The sequence below is a fragment of the Gopherus evgoodei genome, chromosome 5 (assembly GCF_007399415.2).
Source record: "Gopherus evgoodei ecotype Sinaloan lineage chromosome 5, rGopEvg1_v1.p, whole genome shotgun sequence".
Classification (NCBI taxonomy): domain Eukaryota; kingdom Metazoa; phylum Chordata; order Testudines; family Testudinidae; genus Gopherus; species Gopherus evgoodei.
Window position 1 is genome coordinate 77,305,551 of NC_044326.1, and position 23,094 is coordinate 77,328,644.

A 23,094-nucleotide genomic window follows, 5' to 3' on the forward strand; every position below is an offset into this window, starting at 1 on the left:
AACTAATAGTTAATATTGGATCAGCATGGTGCAGTGATCCAAATAGTGCTTTTTATATATATATAAATATATATATTGCATGGACCTTGCCCTCAGCTCAGCTGTGTTTTAGCACATTCAGGTGAGCAAGGACCTTGTACTCTGGCTTTGTTTATTTGTGTGATTATATTCAGAAGGCCTGATCCAGCACTCACTGAAGTCAGTGGGAATCTTTCCACTGGCTTCAAAGGCACTAACCTTTAGCTTGGAAGATTAAGCAGAGACTGTCAAGTTACCCATTTTAACAAAAGCAGCTCTGGCAAAGCTGCAGAAGCACCTTGAACACAAACCCTCATAATTCCTTCTCAGAGAGGACTCCATTATCTTGTTAGTGAGTTCTTTGGAAGAAGGCATTATTGTGATTTTAATTAGTGATGCTTAGATAAGAATGATGAAGTCCTTTTGGATTAATAAAACTTTTGATTTTTGCCTGTTTAGATACCTGTTTTTTGGGGGATATTCCTTCTCTGTTTTAGAATTTCTGAATGCAGTGGGGCACAGACCTGCTTAGCAGTGTCTGAAGGGAATTGTTATTTATGGCTGGTTTTATCATTTTTAATTTTCTTGTCTGTCTTTTTCTTCTTGCTTTCTTCCTCTTCAGGCTGAAAGTCAAAGAGTATTAATCAATGTCTTCAGCACAATTGCAATACAGTCCATTAGGAATAATCTATTCTAGCCTTTTTCCTCTGACTTTTCTTGTTCAAAATCTGAATTGTCCCCACTTTGCAAAAGATGAGCTGTAAGTGGAAGAACAATCTCTCTCTTTCTTTATTTCTTCTTTGTCTATGGCCTTTCTTAAAATCTAAGGGACAGATTTTTCCACTCTAATTTGCATTTAATAGTACTCAATAAGAAGTCCCATTAAAATCAACGGGATTTCTTGAAGAGAAAGATATTACTCAGCTTGAATAAAAATGGCAAATTCCCTAAAGGAATTTAGGTTTTAAAGTTTGTTTTGTTATTTAATAGGAAGCTCATCTTCTGAATCTGATAAACTCTGTTTCTTTTCTGAGCTATTTCCTTTTTAACTGAATGGGCTATGGGAAAGATATTATTTGTCTTTTAATGTTAATAGGGACTAGATGAGAATCTTTCACTTCCTTTGTGGAATCAGTAAGGATAATTTTATTTTTGGATATTTCCCCTGTGTTTTTTGGAACTATATTTTTGAACCTTTACCATCAAAAGCTTACTAGACATAAAGAGTGAGCAACATATTGAGGTATCTATTCCTCTCTCCTTAATTGTCAGACAAAAACTATGTAAAGATGGAATTACGGTTAAGAACACATATCAGTCAGATAAAAAGAAGGTGATGGATTACTTAGATAAAGGAAATGCGGTAGATCTAATTTACCTCGATTTCAGTAAGGCGTTTGACATGGTTCCACATGGGGAACTGTTAGTTAAATTGGAAAAGATGGGGATGAATATGAAAGTTGTAAGGTGGATAAGGAACTGGTTAAAGGGGAGACTCCAGCGGGTCGTATTGAAGGGTGAACTGTCAGGCTGGAAGGAGGTTACTAGTGGAGTCCCTCAAGGATCGGTTTTGGGACCAATCTTATTTAACCTTTTTATTACTGACCTTGGCACAAAGAGCGGGAATGTGCTAATAAAGTTTGCGGATGACACAAAGCTGGGGGGTATTGCTAACACGGAGAAGGACAGGGATACTATTCAGGAAGATCTGGACCACCTTGTAAACTGGAGTAATAGTAATAGGATGAAATACAATAGTGGAAAGTGCAAGGTCATGCACTTAGGGATTAATAATAAGAATTTTAGATATACGTTGGGGACGCATCAGTTGGAACCGACAGAGGAGGAGAAGGACCTTGGGGTATTAGTTGATAGCAGGATGACTATGAGCCACCAATGTGATACGGCTGTTAAAAAAGCAAATGCGATTTTAGGATGCATCAGGCGAGGTATTTCCAGCAAGGATAAGGAGGTGTTAGTACCATTATATAAGGCGCTGGTGAGACCCCATCTGGAATATTGTGTGCAGTTCTGGTGTCCCATGTTCAAGAAGGATGAATTCAAACTGGAACAGGTCCAGAGACGGGCTACTAGGATGATCCGAGGAATGGAAAACCTGCCTTATGAAAGGAGACTCAAAGAGCTTGGCTTGTTTAGCCTGGCCAAAAGAAGGCTGCGGGGGGATATGCTTGCTCTATATAAATATATCAGGGGGGTTAACGTTAGGGAGGGAGAGGAATTATTTAAGTTTAGTACTAATGTAGGCACGAGGATGAATGGGTACAAACTGGATATTAGGAAGTTTAGACTTGAAATTAGACGAAGGTTTCTAACCATTAGGGGAGTGAAGTTCTGGAACAGCCTTCCGAGGGAAATAGTGGGGGCAAAAGACTTATCTGGCTTTAAGACTAAGCTTGATAAGTATATGGAGGGGATGTTATGATAGGATAGTTTAATTTAGGCAATCCATCTTGGATTATCACCAGATAAGTCTGCTCAATGGTCTGCGGGGAGATGTTGGATGGGATGGGAACTGAGTTACTGCGGAGAATTCCTTCTTGGGTGCTGTCTGGTGAGTCTTGCCCATATGCTCAGGGTTTAGCTGATCGCCATATTTGGGGTCGGGAAGGAATTTTCCTCCAGGGCGGATTGGCAAGGGCCCTGGAGGTTTTTCGCCTTCCCCTGCAGCGTGGGGCATGGGTCGCTTGCTGGTGGATTCTCTGCAGCTTGAGGTCTTCAAACCAATTTTGAGGATTTCAATAACTCAGTCCTGGGTTAGGGGTTGTTATAAAAGTGGACGGGTAGAGTTCTGTGGCCTGCCTTGTGCAAGAGGTCAGACTAGATGATCATATTGGTCCCTTCTGACCTACGAGTCTATGAGTCTATTACAACTGCAGTTATACCAAAACTAAACATGATTAAGCCAGGGCATTCCCAGTTAATGTTAAACATAAAAGGAATCCAAACATGTTAAAGTATGGAAATGCACAGTTAAGGCCCCCAAACAGCCTAATTGCCCTGTAATGCCATCATGCAATGTCCTGTTAATTTGATTAACACATTTTATGGTCTCCAATAGCATGAAACTGAATTATAAAGACTCTTTTTGACATATTCTTCTCCTCATTGGGTCACTACAGGAGAGCGCTAAGGTTCTTTGGGTTATGAGAACTACAAGGTTGATATAGAACTTTAAATTGCTACCATTGGCACTTTGCAATTGGCTAAGGGTCCCAGAATTTGCAGAGTAGCATTGCCTTTTATATACCACCTGTCTAAAACCAAAGGAGATTTCTCCCATCCTCTTCACATCCTGCAGCATCCTGGTGAAGTAATGGCTCCTGAATATCTCAGGTGGGCTTGCCTTTCACACACCATCTTTCCAGGACCAGAGGACTCCTGTACCTTACATGTACACTGGTTCCCAGGAGATATGGAGACCAGAACCAATCTTCTTTGGTCCTAAGCAAAGAGTTTGTGAAAGGATTCTGGATTCGCAAAGAAGCCTTGCTTTTTCATGCACCATTTGCCGAGGACCAAAGGAGGTTTGGTCCTAGCCTCCATCTACCCTGCAGAGTCCTTGAGATTTTATTGCCCCAGATGTACAGAGCAGCCTTGTCATGCACCATCCTCCCAGTCCCAGATGAAATTGGTTCTAGTCTCCACACACCCCACAGTCCCATGGACAGAGATGGATTAGAGATTTGTGGGGCCCTGGGCTGGAGAAAGTAGAGGGCCCCTTCCCACCTCTTCCGCCTGCATTCCCCCTCATTGCACGTCCCCCCAGGGCTCCTGCTAGGAAGTGAGTTCCCCCGTTCCCCTGCAGGAGCACCAGGTGGGTGAGGCAGGGCAAACCTCCATGTCCTGACATTGCTCCCCAGCAGGAGTGCTAGGCAGGCAGTGGCAATGGGTCAAGAAGTTCCCCGGCAGGACCGCCGGGCAAGCGGAGCAAATTGGAGCACTGAGGTGCCTTTTTCCAGGGGCCTCTGAACTGGCTGGGGCCCTGGGGAACAGGCCCCATTGGCCCAGGGGCTAATCTGACACTGGTCTTGGATCTGTAATGATCCACAGATGCCTGGCATTTCCAACCTTCTTCCTCCTGCCTGATCAATCTGGCTGGGGCAATCCAGGGAACCAGGAGATCAGCATGGATCTTCAAATTGCCCTCTTTGGGACTTTGAAACTTTCAACTCCCAGTTGCCTGGGATCTTAACCAGCACAGAACCACTCAGGAGCTCTACCATCGGCTCAACTGAGAAAGCTAAAGAAAGAGACACATTCTCCTGATTGACATAGGAGATGGAAGTGTTGAGAGTCTCTGGGTTAGGCTAGAAGGGGTAAAAAACAAGGGTGATTTCATGCTAGGAGTCTACTACAGGCCACCTAACTAGGTGGAAGAGGTGAATAAGGCTATTTTTAAACAACTAACGAAATCATTCAAAGCCCAAGATTTGGTGGTGATGGGGGAACTTCAACTATTCAGATATATGTTGGGAAAATAACACAGCGGGGCACAGACTATCCAATAAGTTCTTGGACTGCATTGCAGACAACTTTTTATTTCAGAAGGTTGAAAAAGCTACTGGGAACGAAGCTGTTCTAGATTTGATTTTAACAAATAGGGAAGAACTCATTGAGAATTTGAAAGTGGAAGGCAGCTTGGGTGAAAGTAATCTTGAAATCATGGAGTTTACAATTCTAAGGAAGGGTAGAAGGGAGTACAACAAAATAGAGACAATGTTATTTTGGTAAGCTCAGGGCTGGTCCACACTACGGCGGGGAAATCGATCTTAGATACTCAACTTCAGCTACGTGAATAACGTAGCTGAAGTCGAATATCTAAGATCGGATTACTCACCCGTCCACACGGCGCGGGATCGATGTTCGCGGCTCTCCCTGTTGATTCCGGAACTCCGTTGGGGTTGATGGAGTTCCGGAATCGATATAAGCGCGCTCGGGGATTGATATATCGTGTCTAGATATATCCCCGAGCAATCGATTTTAACCCGCCTATACGGCGGGTAGTCTGGACGTAGCCTCAGAGAGCTGATAGGTAAGATCCCATGGAAATCAAGACTGAGGGGAAAAACAGCTGAGGAGAGTTGGCAGTATTTCAAAGGGAGACTATTAATGGCCCAAAAGCAAGCTATTCCACTGGGTAGGAAAGATAGAAAATGCGGCAAAAGACCAGCTTGCCTTAACCACAAGATCTTGCATACCTAAAAAATAAAAAGGAGTCATATAAAAAATGGAAACTAGGACAGATTACAAAGCATGAATATAAGCAAACAATACAGAAATGCAGCGGCAAGATTAGAAAGTCAAAGGCACAAAATGAGCTGAAACTAGCTACGGAAATAAAGGGAAACAAGAAGACTTTTTATCAATACATTAGAAGCAAGAGGAGGACCAAGGACAGGGTAAGGCCCACTGCTCAGTGAGGAGGGAGAAACAGTAACAGGAAACTTGGAAATGGCAGAAATGCTCAATGACTTCTTTGTTTCGGTCTTCACTGAGAAGTCTGAAGGAATGTCTAACATAGTGAATTCTAATGGGAAGGGGGTAAGTTTGGAAGATAAAATAGAAAGAAGAACAAGTTAAAAATCATTTAGAAAAGGTAGATGCCGGCAAGTCACCAGGGCCTGATGAAATGCATCTTAGAATACTCAAGGAGCTAATAGAGGAGGTATCTGAGCCTCTAGCTATTATCTTTGGAAAATCATGGGAGACGAGAGAGATTCCAGAAGACTGGAAAAGGGCAAATATAGTGCCCATCTATAAAACGGGATATAAAAACAACCCAGGAAACTACAGACCAGTTAGTTTAACTTCTGTACTGGGGAAAATAATGGAACAAGTAATTAAGGAAATCATCTGCAAACACTTGGCAGGTGGTAAGGTGATAGGGAATAGCCAGCATGGATTTGTAAAGAGCAAATCGTGTCAAACCAATCTGATAGCTTTCTTTGATAGGATAACGAGTCTTGTGGATAAGGGAGAAGCGGTGGATGTGGTATACCTAGACTTTAGTAAGGCATTTGATACGGTCTTGCATGATATTCTTATCAATAAACTAGGCAAATACAACTTAGATGGGGCTACTATAAGGTGGGTGCATAACTTGCTGGATAACCGTACTCAGAGAGTAGTTATTAATGGTTCCCAATTCTGCTGGAAAAGTATAACAAGTGGGGTGCCGCAGGGGTCTGTTTTGGGACCGGTTCTGTTCAATATCTTCATCAACAACTTAGATATTGGCATAGAAAGTATGCTTATTAAGTTTGCAGATGATACCAAACTGGGAGGGATGGCAACTGCTTTGGAGGATAGGATCATAATTCAAAATGATCTGGACAAATTGGAGAAATGGTCTGAGGTAAACAGGATGAAGTTTAATAAAGACAAATGCAAAGTGCTCCACTTAAGAAGGAACAATCAATTTCAAACATACAGAATGGGAGGAGAGTGTCTAGAAAGGAGTACGGCAGAAAGGGATCAAGAGGTTATAGTGGACCATAAGCTAAATATGAGTCAACGGTGTGATGCTATTGCAAAAAAAGCAAACATGATTCTGGGATGCATTAACAGGTGTGTTGTGAGCAAGACACAAGAAGTCATTCTTCTGCTCTACTCTGCACTGGTTAGGCCTCAACTGGAATATTGTGTCCAGTTCTGGGCACCGCATTTCAAGAAAGATGTGGAGAAATTGGAGAGGGTCCAGAGAAGAGCAACAAGAATGATTAAACGTCTAGAGAACATGACCTATGAAGGAAGGCTGAAAGAACTGGGTTTGTTTAGTTTGGAAAAGAGAAGACCGAGAGGGGACATGATAGCAGTTTTCAGGTATCTAAAAGGGTGTCATAAGGAGGAGGGAGAAAACTTGTTCATCTTAGCCTCTAAGGACAGAACAAGCAGCAATGGGCTTAAACTGCAGCAAGGGAGGCTTAGGTTGGACAATGGGAAAAAGTTCCTAACTTTCAGGGTGGTTAAACACTGGAATAAACTGCCCAGGGAGTTTGCGGAATCTCCATCTCTGGAGATATTTAAGAGTAGGTTAGATAAATGTCTATCAGGAATGGTCTAGAAAGTATTTGGTCCTGCCATGAGGGCAGGAGACTGGACTCGATGATCTCTCGAGGTCCCTTCCAGCCCTACAATCTATGGATCTATGAATCTGACAAATTAAAAGGTAGATGAATAACAAAGTCATTTTTTTAATCTAAGGATTTCTAAACCAACCCCAAGATCTTTGGGAATGGGAAAGTTGATTCATAAATTTTGAAGACATAGAGTTGGCAATACTGCATATAGTGCATTTTCTGTTCCATACATAAAACTAATATTAAAGTGAAGGCTGAAAAATCAATTAATGAGAAGTCTGCAGGTTCAAAATTCAGATTGGAAGCTCAGTTTTAACTCTGTGCCTTGCTTTATATCATTTAAAAGTATTTGTCAAATTAGTACAATTAATACTTTAATGCAATCAGGACTGGTTACATACACTAACCTTGTACGGTAACACAATATCACATACATTCTTTGTATTGCCAAATCTGCATAATTTTAAGGTTTGACACTCTGGTGTCATTTCCCGTCTTTTTTCTCCCCAAAAGAGAAACCAGGATGTCTGGCAAGATCAGGAAACTCTGTTCCTTTCCCCGGAAGCTACTGGGCAACCCTCACTTCTCACCTTGGGACAACTGAGCATAGAATCCTTTATGAAATTATACCATTCATTTCCCTCTTCGAGATGGAATTTCTCTGGAATTGTTTCTCTGAATCTCTCCCACTTCATGCCTCTTCAAATCAGTGCATTAAGGTAATGCTCCTTTAGAGACTCAGAACTAACTTTTGTTATTCTTCTATGACCTGGAAATCCCAGGGCTAGGTCCTGCGTAATACACAGAATGCCCTTTCTCTCTCCTCCACTGCTTGCTCCGAGTGACTGGGCACTGCTGTGTCTCCGCCTAAGGGCGTATGCCTTCTTCCTCATCTTACAGTCAACCTGTTGGCACAGATTGAACAGTTGCCAGAAGCTGAACCCTTCTGTCAAGGTTGAACCTAGCATCAAGTTCCAGTGAGCTTCCATCTCTTACCTTCAGGGGGAGTGTGAAGGAGTCTTAACCCACAGAAGTCAGCTCTTTAGTCACTATTCTTATTTGAAGTCCATTGTGCGTGGAGAGAATATGTAGTATGAGAAAATTCACTGAGGTTTATAGTTACTGATTCCAATAAGAATTTTCTTTTCAGCTCATGCTAACTTCTCTCTCACTGTTGGAAGCTCAATGGAACATCTCTGCACAGTGTCTCCTATGGCCTTGCACTTTATTAGTGTCCATTCCCTTCGCTCTCCCATGGTCTCCCTGTGATAGCTTTTAGGGAGTAGAACACAGCTCTTAAGTCTGAAAGGTGCCCTCATTTAATTTCTGTCTCAAAGAGGAAAGGGGGAATTTCCTTTAAGGTTGTTCATCATTCACACCCTCACCTCTATCCCCACTCCTGCCCCCACCCCTGCTCCCACACATGCTCTTCATACATGGCATTTATCCATTATCAAGGACTTCTTTGGGTTCCTTTTCTTTTCTTCTCATGCTGCCTGTTCCGTCTCTTCTTTATATATTTTTTTTATTTCTCTTTTCCCTCTGCTTGACTTTCCCTATGTGCATCTAGAATCATGAGAGTCTGCAACCAGCCACTTTGCTCTCATGCTACTGAACTGCTGAGTCCCTTCTAAAGGCAGGCCAGGCTTCATCTTCTACTCCACATGCTGTGCTGATCTCAGTGCTGATTTCAGAGCACCGGGCTTTTGGGATGACAGGATGACATCATAGTGAAGACTTCAGGTACTTTCTTTGCTGTATCATTCCTTTTTTCTCAGATTTAGGCAATATAGTAGAGTTCTCTGAGTCTCCCTTTCCTTCCTAGTTTGAGCAGGTAGTCCCTGTACTTGGAATAGGGATATCACTAGTACAGATGATATATTACCAGTAAAAAGGTTTTTAAACCCTAAACTTTTAAACTGTATCCATTGTTCCATTTGCCAGGTAAATTGAGTTATTCCCATTCTGACATCAAAGGGATAATTCATGCTACTGGCTTTAGATGCTCTTGCTAATAGGCTGGATCTATTTTTTCCTTTTATCAGTGTAAATCATAAGCAACTATAGATACACATATGGTTACACTAATAAAACATTGGTGTGATGGAAGAATCATACTCACAATTTTATATTTAAATCTAGCATTTTGTGCAAACTAGATTATTACAATCTCACATTATAATATATCAATATATAAGAGCATTTTTGTTGTCTTTTTGGCTATTTTTTGACAGAAACAAGATACCATCTCCCACAAAAGTGGATGAGATGAGCCATATGATTGCATAGCCAAAACACTTACAAAGGTCATAAGATACCTCATTAATAGATTATAAAGTCAGAAGGGACCATCGTGATCATCTAGTCTGACCTTTATAACCTCAAGCCATAGAAATTCCCTGAATTAATTCCTAACTATATTTTAGAAAAGCATCCAATTTCAATTTAAAAATTGCCAGTGATGGAGACTCTGTCAAACTCTTGGTAAATTCTTCTAATGGTTAATTACTCTGACTGTTAAAAATGTGTGTCTTATTTCCATTCTGAACTTATCTTGTTTCAACTTTCAGCCATTAGATCTTATTATACCCTTGTCAGCTAGTCCATTACCAAATTTTTATTCCCCATGTAGGTACTTATAGAAGATAAACAAATCACCATTTAGCCTTCTCTTTGTTAAACTGAATAGATAGAAATCCTTGAGTGTGTCATTACAGGGCATGTTTTCCAATCCTTTAATAATTCACATGGCTCCAATTTATCAACATCCTTCTTGAACTGTAGACACCAGAACTAATTTCACCTCTCAAGGCCAAATTATGAGAAGCTAATCCATTTTTTCTTTTATATTAACAAGGAACTACAAAATAATAACCCCACCCTTCACTCCCACATACAAATCTGTGTGAGATATGGAAGATGTTTCATGTATTGTGTGCTGGGTAATGACATGAAAAGACTCCATGTTTCTAAAACTAAATTAGTTGTTTATTAAAGAAAACTATTTACAGAGATGCTGCAACTGCAGCCATGTGCAAACAAACTGACTTTCTGGTGACTCTCCAAAGCGTTTCCCTCCTGTGGTCCGTGCAGATTGCTATAGGAGAAGTAGAGAATAAGAGTCAAACTCAGTAACTCAAACTTATGCTTCAGGGAATTTTGTTAATGTTAAAAACAAAGTGATCAATGCTCTGGGAATGTATGGCGTTCTCCCTGATAAATAAATAGCTCTCATATAGATCTGGTCAAAACATTTCAATGGAACATTTTTGCCAAAAAAAGCAAGTTTTGTCAAAATCAGAATTTTTTTGGGGGGGTGGGGAAGTCAGAGTTTCAATTCATTTTGTTTTTACTTTAGTAGTAAAATATTAAATGTAATAAAACATGTATTGTATTTATTTTAATAGAAGAGTAAAAACAATGAATTGAAACAAAGTCAAAATGGCATGTTCTTACCATAGTAAAATAATAGATTTCAGAATTTTCCTTTTACAGGATATTTAGAAATTTCAGCTTTTTGTTTTTATTTGAAATTAATTTTTTTAAAGTCAGAATTTCCTGCAGAATGAAAAATCCAGTTTCTCACCAGCTCTATTCTCTTAGAAAGATCTGCAGTACTGAATTCACCTTGTTGCTGCATAAGGAGGCAAACCAAATTTGGCAGTTTTCCCTGGGAGATATGGGAATGGCCATTTTTGGTATTGTCCCTAGTCACCATGGACATGGAAAACCCACTGCTAGAGATAAATATTGACAACTCCTTGTTCTATCCTTTTTCTTCACCTTTTCTCCCTCTTATATTACAGGGTTGTAAAGGGCAAGTTACTTTTCTTCTAGATGATCTTGTTGATGAGTCAAACACTGGCAGGTCCAACCCCATGGTACCTTAAATCAGAGCAGAAACCTGACCAGACCACAAACACAATGTCCAACTCTAAACTCCTTGTGGTGCAACCTAGCTACTCATAATAGGTAGTGAATGGAGGAGGAATTGCCTAGATTTGAGTTGGCTGGCAGTCTAGGTACTTACTTAAGCCAAGAAACAGATAAAATGAGCAAGAATCAAAATGATGACCATATTGGTCAGACATCACCCAGCCTAAAAGAGTCAGTACCAGCAATCTGGAAACTTCAGCTGCTACAAAGAAAAAGGAAAAAAAAAAGCTAGGAAAAAACAGATTGGTCAGTGTCAAAACAAGAGTGCATATTGGAACATGGGATTTAAGAATACTATATGAGTGTGGCAAAGCCAGAATGTTAATTGATGAAACTCAAAACCAGAGCTACATCCTTTTCCAGAGACATTCTCAGTATTTGTGAAACATACTGGGCTGGCAGTGGTGAACTCTCCATAAAGTACTGCAAAATCATTTACTCTGGAAGGATTGTCAATGCCCAAAGAGAAGGATTTTCCTTCATACTATCAGAAAAAGCTTACACTGCTTTGGAAAGCTATAGGGGCATCTCATGGCCCTCTGACTCTAATGGAAGTCTGCTCACTCACACAGATGCAGAGGATAAACCAGTTTTACAAAGAATTTCAAAGAGAGATTTCCCTAACTCCATCTAGATTTTTTTTTATTATAATGGGGGAATTTAATGCCATGATTGGGAGTAACAACAGCTAGGAGAATAACACGGTAAAGAAAGGAATATGAGCAAGAAATAAGCAAGGCAATAAATTGATTTTTTTGTGCTATTAAACAACTTGTTTCTAGCAAATACTGCAAACCAATAAAGAAAAATGGTACTAGAAAAATCATGATCAACTTCATCTTACTAAGATAATTGCTGAAAAACAAGTGTCCTAAATTGTAGGATCTATAAAAACGAAAAAGCAGGTTCAGACTTTTGGGTAGTGATTGCCACAGTCAGGATCAGACTTAATACTCTAAAAAAAATTTTTGGGAAAAAAGACAAGAGCATCTTTGGTGTTGGATCCTGACAAATACAGGCACTATAGTGACCTTTCAGAACACCATCAGTGGCCCTTTACCCCTATTTTAGTCCTCGTGGATGCAACACCAGAACAATTCTGGACAGAAGTGAAAGTCATCACTCATGCTCTGAGGAAAGAGGTTTTAGAAATGAGTTTGCATCCAAAAAGGAAAGACTGTGTGACACTAGAGATAGAAAACCTATCAAGAAGAAAAAAGAAACCATATCATGAACTTCTGAAAGCTGAAAGTTGCTCTGAGTGGAAAAACAAATACAGACTGCATGACAAGGAATTTAAAAAGAGTGGTTAAAAAGGTTAAGAAATACTGGCTTCGGAGAGAAGGAAAAAAGCTTGAACAACACTGTCAAAAACATAATAAGAGTGGGCTTTTTCAGAAAGTCAGAGTACGATCAAATAAATTAACACCTGTGACAAGTCAGCTATGTGATGATCAGAAGAACTAGATACTAGATAAAAATCAAAAGCTTAAAAGATGGAAAGAATTTTTGCATCAGTTATTGAACATGAATACTCAGGTTGACTCAGTTGTCCTTGAGGCTATCAACTGTAAAGGCAACAACAAGAAACACATATTGGAAGTAGAAATTGAAGCCTCAGTCAGGTCTCTGAAAAACAACATGACACCTGCTCCAGATAACATGTTGCCTGATGTGTTGGTCTTATTATTTAACCTCATTTGGATGAAGGATGAAGTCTCTGAACACTGACAATGCTCAGTGATATGGAGATGCATATTAAAAAATTTTCAGAGGAGCAGCTGCAGTAGCAATCTTATGCAACCAAAGCAAGAGAGGGTTCAAAATTAAAAAAATTAATGGAGGATGTGTTTTTTATATTTTACTAGCCATAATTGACTTCTGCAATAAAAGCTGAAATTTTCTAAAGTATATTGAGGAAACAGTAATGGGAAAAAAATCCTGCAATGTGGGAGCTGCATGTTGACAGATATTCTTCCTCTTACCTTCTGAATTATCTAAACCTCACTGAGCCACGTGGTTTCCAGTCTGTAGTGGGTTTTTTCTGTTCCTTTTTCAGCTGTACTCTTAGCTTCTATTGATCAATAGGAGCTTTTAGCTTTCATGCTTTTGAAAAGCTTGAAATACAGTAAATGCACAAACAACATGACTTTTTTTCCCTTTAAACCCACATTTATATAGTTGTACCTGCAGCTCACAGACTTATCTGCTTGGTAAAGCAGGTTGCACTGTTACACATAGACTTTTTATTGGCACATAAGGAAATGATCAGTTTTAGGAAGACATACTGTTGTGTTTGTTCTGGTTATACAAAGTTTTGGGGAACGGAATCTATGAGCAGCAGGGCAGTTTGCTCTCTGCCTTATTAGAGTCAATACTTGAAGTAGAGGAACTCTCTGGAATCTGGGCACTGGTTTGGGGCATGGAAAGAGGAATTGCCTGCATGCTGTTTGAGTATCTCTATTTCAGGACTGGAGTAAGTGTATATATAAAACAAGTTACATTTGGAATTTATCTGACTTCATGTAACTGATTTCTCTTCCATTGGGAAGATGGCCTGCAAGACCCCCAAATCTACTAATGATTAGCAGCAGGTGATGCTGGTGTCAAAACAGGACATGATGTTAGAAGAGGGCACAATAAACTCTTTCATGGATTTATTGTAATAATTCATTAGTGTGACTTCACAAAAGACCTCTATGGATCAATCCTTAAACACCCAGAACATTCCTAATGATAGCCAATGAAAAAGCCTTTCAGGTTTTTGTCTATTAAACATCCCATTATGTAGCAAATTTCCTGCCTGCTTATTCCTATGAAGTTGATAACAAAGTAATAGCTCTGAAAAAATAAAAATAACTGCAGCATAAAAAAAACAACTTTGACAAATATTGTGAGTCATACAGAATATTGGATAGACAATAATGTCAGTATTTGATATGGAGAGAAATATTTTTATATGCTCTGGAAGGAAAATATCTGTCATCCAATGCTCCCTTCAAAGAAACCCTATGGCATAAATTCATATATTGTCCATGAATTAGCTGATTCTCTTAATTTGCCCTTAATAAATTGGGTCTGGCTAATATTGAGGAGTCAGCCACCTACCATATGTGAAATAAACATCCTTGAGGGCATCACCAAGAGTATGAAATAGAAGATGGCTAAGCTTCAGTGCTTAGGTGGTTCTAGAACACTCCAGAATGACATTTCATCACTTTCCTTGAGATGTGGTACTTCGGACAGGGGTGCAATGAACGGGCCATTCCTCCCATCTCCCCTTTGAGCAGCTCTGAGTGGAGACTCAGCAGCTGCTGCCTCTCCTCCTGCTAAAGACAGCAGTGCACGATGGACCTGCCCTGTTAACAAGGGGCCAGGCCTATCACAGACATGCACTTTCTTCCTCAAGGAAGTGCTGGGACAGGCCGAGCCAAAGAAGCACAGCTTGGAGAGTATGGGGGGGACGGGGCAGGAGATACCATGCAGCTCTGTCAGGCCACCAGCACTCCTGCTCCTTGTGGAAAGCCCTGGCATTAAGGCTAGAGCACCAACTTCTTTCTCACAAAGCAGTGGGGAGGGAGTGGGGTCCTTTACTGCCACATAGGCCAGATTCCTGTCAGGAGTATAGTGACTCCCCACTGCTATTCCTCCTCCTCTGATCTTGCTGCCCGTAAGCAAGTTGATTCAGACCTGTGTCAGCAGTAATGGAGTAGTGAGTTCTGGCGCTTCTCTTTTTAGGACTTCAAGCATTGCCAAGCTTGCAGGTTATGCAAAGTAATCTTCTTGGATGATCCATCCTGCCTTCTACATTTCTTTTATAGCTGCTTCATAAAGATACTTTGCTTTTGGAGCAAGGACTTTTTCTAAGGACTTGAAATCCAAAGTCTATGACTTAAATTTTGACCAGCCACTATACTTGTGAAGTGAAATATTGAAAGTTTGCACCACAGTGGAATGCTGTATAATTTCTCTCATATTTCCACTGTAGACAGGCTAGCTCTGTGTTTAGAGAAACTTGAATAATTGGTTAGCATATGAAATCACAGGACCTGATCCTCTGAAGTGCCAATCACGCTCTCATGATTGCAGCCCTAATGAGGAGTGGGGAATAATTGACCTCAGAGTGCTATTTGTCTAATTAGAAATATGTAAAGTAGTCTTTTCCCCCCTCTCAATTGTATATGACAGTAAAGAAGGTTAGAGTTGGCACAACCCCTGTATGATTAAAAATAAAGCATTTTAATTTTGTGTTCATGAAAAAATGAAAATACTTGTTCTGGATGTATATCCTTTCCGGAGTTTCTCAGGCCATCACTACAGGTGCAGTGTCTTAACGGGGAATTTCCATAATCTTAAAATGGGTTTTTTGCTAGTTTAACCTTAATTTTGAATTTCCTACCTTTCTAATGATTATTGCTGGTTAACTACAGTGTGGATTTAGTGGTTCCCTGGGAAAGGGAGCAATCATAAGACTTCTAACAAGAGACTAATTAAGTACTTACAGGCCTTCTTAACACACACATGCTTATGAGCCTTAGGCAGCTCATCAGAGACCTCCCTAACAGTCATTAGGAGTCTTATGGCTAGATCCCTATTCTATGAACTGTAAGAGCTTGAGCATTTGGATTCTGGGTTGTGATATGGCCTATTTTACAGATGAAGTACCAGCCACAAAGCTCAGATCAAGAGCTGAACATCTCCAAAAATTTGAGACTGTTGAGTTGTAGCTAGGATTTTGTTTCTCATCCATCTTTGATAATAGAGAGACAGGGTGGGTGAGGTAAGAAGTAGGTTCAATAAAAGATATGACCTCACTCATCTTATCTCTCTAATATCCTGAGACCAACATGGCAACAGCAATACTGTATCCATCTCTGATAAAGTAGCAGTCTTATTAGAACCTGAGTGGCATAATTAAACAAATTAAGATTGTTGAAATGTGAAAATTAAAATCAGCTGTACTAAACAAATCCATGCTGTATCAGATTGTTGCACCAGCACATCATGAGCATTTGGGATGAGTGGGTCCAACAAAAGTCCAGGAAAAACTAGAAATGTGACAGAGGTTCTATCCAATAGCCATGGCCAGTTCACTGTGAGATCTAGCTATCATTTAATTGGAAATGCTGGAATCACTTGTGCCCTTCTTTTTTTGTGGATCTGTGAAAGAAATAAAATATTATAACATGGTCTATTTTTATTTGCCCTCATATTTTAAAAACTAGTAATGCTAATGGTTCTTATAAAGTTTTCTATACTATATGATGACTAAGCTACTAGAAACCAGCAACGGATGGGTAGATTTCAAAAGCATTGGTTCACATAAACATACAAAAATGCAGAGGTTTATCTCAATTTATATATGCAACTGTCATAAGTTCCGACTTTCTTCTGAGATTTTTCTATTGTTGTTGATTTCAAACAAGCCATAAAATGTGAGAACCATCACTCTGGTTCCTAGACAAAGCTAGGAAGTGCAGAAATGCACAGACACTTTTTTGAAAACAAAACAGAACAAAATTGATTCAAAATATTTCATAACTTAGAGTTTCAGGCTTATTTTATTCAAGTTCTTTCATCCATTCTTATTAAAATAGCTATAAGAAATAATATCTTTAAAACAGTGTAACAGCACAAAAGTTCTAGCCAAGGATGTAAAATGGATAACAGTCTGTATATTTTATCAGTATGCTGCCCCCAGGAAATTGTCTTATTGCTTTTAACCTGTAGCATGTTCTTACATTCAGAATATTTCTGAGTAGTAGATGTTAGTGAGAATTCATAAGAACTGATTCACTATAACAAAATCTGCTTATATTCATATCCATGGTATGTATGATACAGTTCACTTTAATATCGCTAATGCAACTGTGACATAAATGTACATGAATGCTAATCAGATCATCATGCAGTAGAATGCAGGAAAAGGCAAACAGCTTCTACAGTGTATACAGATAATACTTTCAGTACAAATTTTACAGTTGACCTGATAGCCTAAATAAATTGATTTTTTTTCTCTTTAGCACTCATAAAATATCTAAATTGTTAACTGTAGCAAAGTATTTGTGCACTATGGAGTGATTGCAGGCATCAGTGCAAATGTGAAGTTAGATACAACATTGTATGACATTGAAATGATTTGTAATTCTAAGATTATATTCTTTTTTTTTTTAATCTGCTCAGTTTAGCTTTTGTCTGAGGATTGCATAGTTTGCCCAGAGTTCCTCACTTGCAAAGACAGATCCCCAAAAGAAAAGAAAATCATGTAGCAAAATAAACAAACAAATCTTCCAGGACAAATTGAAAAGTGATGGCATGCTTATACTTTAATACTTAGACAGTCTTAATGGCAGTGAGTCTAGGTTTCTTGAATATAGGAAGGGCTGTCATGATCCAATTGTGTGGAGTTCCTATACTCTTCAACCTTCTGGGAGATGGTCTTTAATGTCCATGTGCTTCAAAAGATACATTTTGAACTTCAAAAGATTATGTAACATTACATATACTTGTTGTCATCCCACGGTTTGTAGAATGAATTTAATTGCCAATGGCATTGCACTCAGGATTCCTCTGGATAGCAATAGCATAAGACAGGACATGAATTATACTGAAATAGTAATCTGCCTTGGATTATTACATTCCTCCTCAAAAGCCATGCTGGTGGCCTTGATGTGGCAAAGCAGGCACACAAGCTTAGCTCTGTGCTATTGTGCTCTATTAATTGCATGGCTAGAAGACAATCATATGACTAGTATAGCCCAATTCATTTGATAAATGATATATATGTTTCATATAGAGCAATATTTCATTTGGATCACCAATCCCTAAATTGTTTAAGGAAACAATTATAATAGTATTTTAGCCGACATAGCATACCAAGCATACCAAGTGAATAACCTTTAGAGCAAGTATAAAGGGGAAGGATGACTAGTGCATAAGGCTTAGGTCTGATTCTGCTGTCCCTTTCAATGGTGTAAAATGAAAGTCATTGGAGTTGCAGTGGTATAAAATTAAGATAAGTGAGAAGAGGACTAGGCCTGTAAAATCCATATATTAAAAAACTATAAGGATTGGGGCAGATGAGAATGAGATGGGTTAATATTGTTGTTAAAAATGACAGTGAGATAGCAAAACATATTGCACATAAGGAACTTCAGTAAATGCAAGTGGCAGATAGTTGTCCATCTGAATAGCCTCTTGTGCTTTACTTTCTTCTACCCTTCTTTAAATTGAACATCTCAGTCTGTTTTATAATCTGCTCATGAAATTGGACAGAGAAATCACCCAGAGGACTAATCTTTTCTCATATGTAAATATTCTTCCATAAAAAAAGACTTTTTCTGCTCCTGATTTTTGTTTCTGCTGCTGCGCTTGCTGTTACAGAACTGAGGCACATTCAGTAATGATGCCCTCTGGGATGCTCTCTTCCTCTTTTTTGTAGGTATTCAAAATGGAAAAGCAAACTTTTCTGTCTTAATGACATTAGGTTGTCATAGCCAGGGTTTAAAAAGAGCATAGGAAAACAATCATGTGAGGCATTTTCATCTGTATATCATACATTTAAAAATACAGTGGAATCCTTTCGCAGGGAAATGTATTACATTTCTGCCCAAGAAAACTGCACTATAAGAGAAGAATGGGCCTTTAAATATTTTCTGATATCCTACAAAGGGTGCTTGGGTGACCTGATTCCATCAGCGGCAGTAAGTAGGGGCTTAGAAAAATGCAATTTCATGAAGTCTGGAAAACTTTAAAAAAAACAAAAAACACTGGCACTGGGTTATATAGGGAGGCACTAACACCTACTGCTACAAAACAGAACATTGAAGTGAAATCTTAGTAAAAAGCTGTGACATTTTTCATATTAGAAAGTATTTGAAAGGGACATTTATGGTTTGCTGGGAGTAAGAGGAACAAATATGGAGAGGACTAATGGATGGAAATATATTTTTGTTTTGTTTTTCAAAAAAAATCTTTACATTTGGAAAATAGCAAAAGACAAGTGTGAGGCAGTTCATCAGTTTTATCTATTATTATATATGCCTAAATCGAACACTACAGAAAAAGTGACTGAAGGCACATCAGTAGCATTCTTCTTCCTATGACTTTATGCGAGTGTATAAATCAACTCTGACCACATCACATGTTATGGCGTTAGTCCTAGTTTTGATTCATGTGGCGTAGAGTTAGATGGTCATGTGATTACAACACTAGGACCTAGGAGAATTGGGTTTGATTAATGCCTCTTCCACAGATTTCCTGGGTAAATTACTCAGTCTCTTTGTGCCTCAGTTCCCATCTATAAAACAGGAATGATAATACTTCTTTTTATCAACACATTGTCTGTCTTGCCTATTTAAATGATGACCTCTTCAAGGCAAGGACTGTTTCTTGCTCTGAGTACATATGCTGGTTATCCTGGTCACAGTCAGTGCCTATCCTTGATCTTGATCTGGGCCTCTTGATACTACCATCATAAAAATACATAAAAATAATCATGATAAAAACCTGTCATTAATTTCCTCTGTTAAAAAGGTAAGACACAGCTATTAAACTGAAGCCAGAGCTACTAAGAAAGTTGTAAACGTTATTCTTTCCCCTCTATCCTTATTGGAATATATAGAGCACACAGATTCATAGATTTTAATGCCAAGAGGGATCACTGTTGTCATCTAAGCCAGGTTTACATTTAATATTTAGATTGAAGTAACTTCGTTACTCAGGCGTGTGAAAAATCCAGACCCCCTGTGAGGCATAGTCAAGAAGACATAACCTCAAGTGTACACATGGCTAGGTTGATGGAAGAATGCTTCCTCCACCTAGTTTCTGCCATCTGGGAAGGTGGATTATTTACAGTGATGGAAAAACCACTTCTGTTTTGTAGGAAGCATCTTCACCACAACCCTTGGTAAGTTATTTCAGTGGTAAATTACCCATACTGTTAAACATTTGCACCTTATTTCTAGTTTGAATTTGTCTAGTTTCAACTTCCAACTCTTGAATCTTTTTATACCTTTGTCTGCTAGTTTGAAAAGCCCTAGATTACCAAATTTCTGTCCCCCATGTTAGTACTTATAGACACCTTAACATGCTCTTTGTTTAACTAAGAAGATTGAGCTTTTTGAATCTTTTGTTATAAAGCAGATTTTCCAACCATTTAATCCTTCTAATGGTCTTCTCTGAACGCTTTCTAATTTTTGAACATCTTTCTTGAATTAAAGGACACAGTATTCCAATAGCAGTTACACACACTGCTAAATACAGAGATAATATACCCTCCCTACTACTACTTGATGTTCTGCTGTTTATACCTCTAAGGACAATCACAACCCCCTAGTCCTTTTCAGAGTCACTGCTTCTAGGGACAGATTCCCTCACCTGTAAGTATGGCCTATATTCTCTATTCCTATATGTAAGACTTACATTTAGCTGTGTTAAAACACATTTTGTTTACTTATACTCAGCTTACTAAGCTATCAAGATCACAGTTTATCAGTGACCTGTCCTCTTCATTATTTACTATTTCCCCAGTCTTTGTGTCTGTATATTTTATTGGTAATGATCATCAGTAACGGAAAAGAACATAAACATGTTAATTAGCATAGGGCCAAGACTGATCCTTACAGTGTCCCATTAGAAACTTACTGACTCCATGATGAATCCCCATTTACAGTTACGTGTTGAGACCTATCAGTTAGCCAGTTTTTGATGAATATAATTAAGGCTATGATTTTTTTCATAGAGGTCATGGAAGACACGGAATCAGTGACCTCTGTGGCTTCAGCCCGCAGCAGCTGGGAGCTGCAGAATCCCCCTGCTGCTCCTGGCTGCTGCGCTCAGCGGGGGGACTCTGCAGTTCTGAGTCCCCACTGGCGATGGGGGCCTCCGGAGCTCTGAGCAGGCCCCTGCACCTGCCAAGCCACTTCAGGTGGTATGGGAACTCCACAGCTGAGCTCCCCATTTTGTCATATTTTTAGTAAAAAGTCAAGGACAGGTCATGGGCTTCCCTGAATTTTTCTTTATTGACCATGACTCGTCTTTGACTTGCTAAAAATATCCGTGACAAAATCTTAGCCTTAAATATATGTGCCATGTTGATTTTTCCTCTACACAAAATTACAGAATATTACATCAACATGATTACGTTAATTAATCAAATTTATGTCATCAAACAGATATTAACTTAGTTTGAAAAGATCTATTTTCCATAAATCCATGTTCCTTGGCATTAATTGAATTACCTTCCTTTCATTTTTATCAATCAATCCCCATATCAGACAATCCAGGATCAATGTCAGGCTGACAAGCCTTTAATTGCCTGGGTCATTCCTTTTATTCTTCTTAAATATTAGCACAACCTTAACTTACTTCCAGTCCTCTGAACTTCCCCAGTGTTCTAAGACATATTAAAAATCAGCAGCCCAGAGAACTTCTCAGCCAGCTCTCAAAACTCTCGGATGGAAGGTATACAGACCTGTAGTTTTAATAGTGTCTAGTTTTAGTAGATACTGTTTAGTATATGCTCCTTAGTTACTGTTAGAATGGATATTATTACATCATCATACGATATTACAAAATGGTCTATTTCCAAAATACAGAACAGAAACATTTCTTGAACACCTCTGCCTTTTCTGCATTATTATTGACAGTTATACAATTTTCATTTATTAATGGACCAATACTATTGTAACGATTCCTTTTGTTCTCAATATATTTGAAAAATGCCGTCTTATTGTCTTCATTTTGCTGACTATAGATTTCTCCTTTTGTGTCCCTGATCAATTTTCTAGAATTCCTAGCTTCTGATTTATGTTCGTTACTATCAACTATCAACTTTGTCTACCCCACACTCTCTTTTTAAATAACTGCTTTCCCTTTCCTTCTAAGCCAGATTGTTTTTTAAACCAACATTGCATTCTTTCTGAATTATGGCTTTTTAGCTATCTATTTAACTTCTCTCCCAACTGATATGGCTCAATTTCATTCAGCTTTGTGAAACTGACCCCTTTAAAGTACTAGGGATCAGATCCTCAAAAATTTTTAGGTGCCTAACTCCCATTGAAATCAGTAGGAGTCAGTTACCTAAATACCAGAGGATCTGGGCCTAAGTATATAAATTACTGGTTTAGACTTTATTTGGTTTGCATATAACAAATGTAGTCAAATCATGGTCTCTTGTAGCTAAGCTGCCACAAATTTTTAGATCTGTGATAAGTTCCTCTTTACCTGTGAAGATGAGGTTTAATATAGAATTTCTTCATATTGGATGCAAAAGGAGATTTGCATTAGGAAATTATCTTCTATAATATTATATTTAGAAATACAATTGATGTTTTAGTATTGTCATCATGAGACCTCCTGCATGTGCACTCAAATCAAAGTCCCCCCTAATTACATAACTTCTTTTTCTTTACATTATAAATAGGTGCTTAAGGAGCTAGTCATCCTATTATCTATGATTTGGTGGGCTATAGCAGACAGCAAATTAGTATCTCATCTTGTGCTTTATCTATTAGGATATTAATCCCTAACATTCAAGATCATTTACTTTTGAGTTGTCAGTAATTCAAAAAGAGGTGAGGCCATTTTGACATAGTGCCACTCCCTCTCCCTTTTTGCCCACTCAGTCTTTTCTAAATGGGTCATAACCAGTGGTTTTAACTTTCCAAACATACTAATCTTCCCACCAGCTTTAAGAAATAATGACTAGGTTGAATTTATACTCATTAAAGAGCAATTCCAATTCCTTTTGTTTGTTACCCAGGCTCCTAGCATTGATGTATAGGCAATTAAAGAATTTCTTCTCTTCATGTCCTTTGGTTCCTTGATTAATTTTGTTCTCAGCATCTTGATTTCATACTAGATGAAAGTTTATTTGTTCCCTTTTTTCACCTTCCCCTATATCCATTCTATAGCAACTGGGAATCTGACAATAAGGACAAGTCTCCTCAACAGAAAAAAAGCAAGTAAGGATTAAGCACAGAGCTTTTAGAAATGTGAGGCACTCTTGTGCCAGTTTCAGGGACAATCATGAATATGT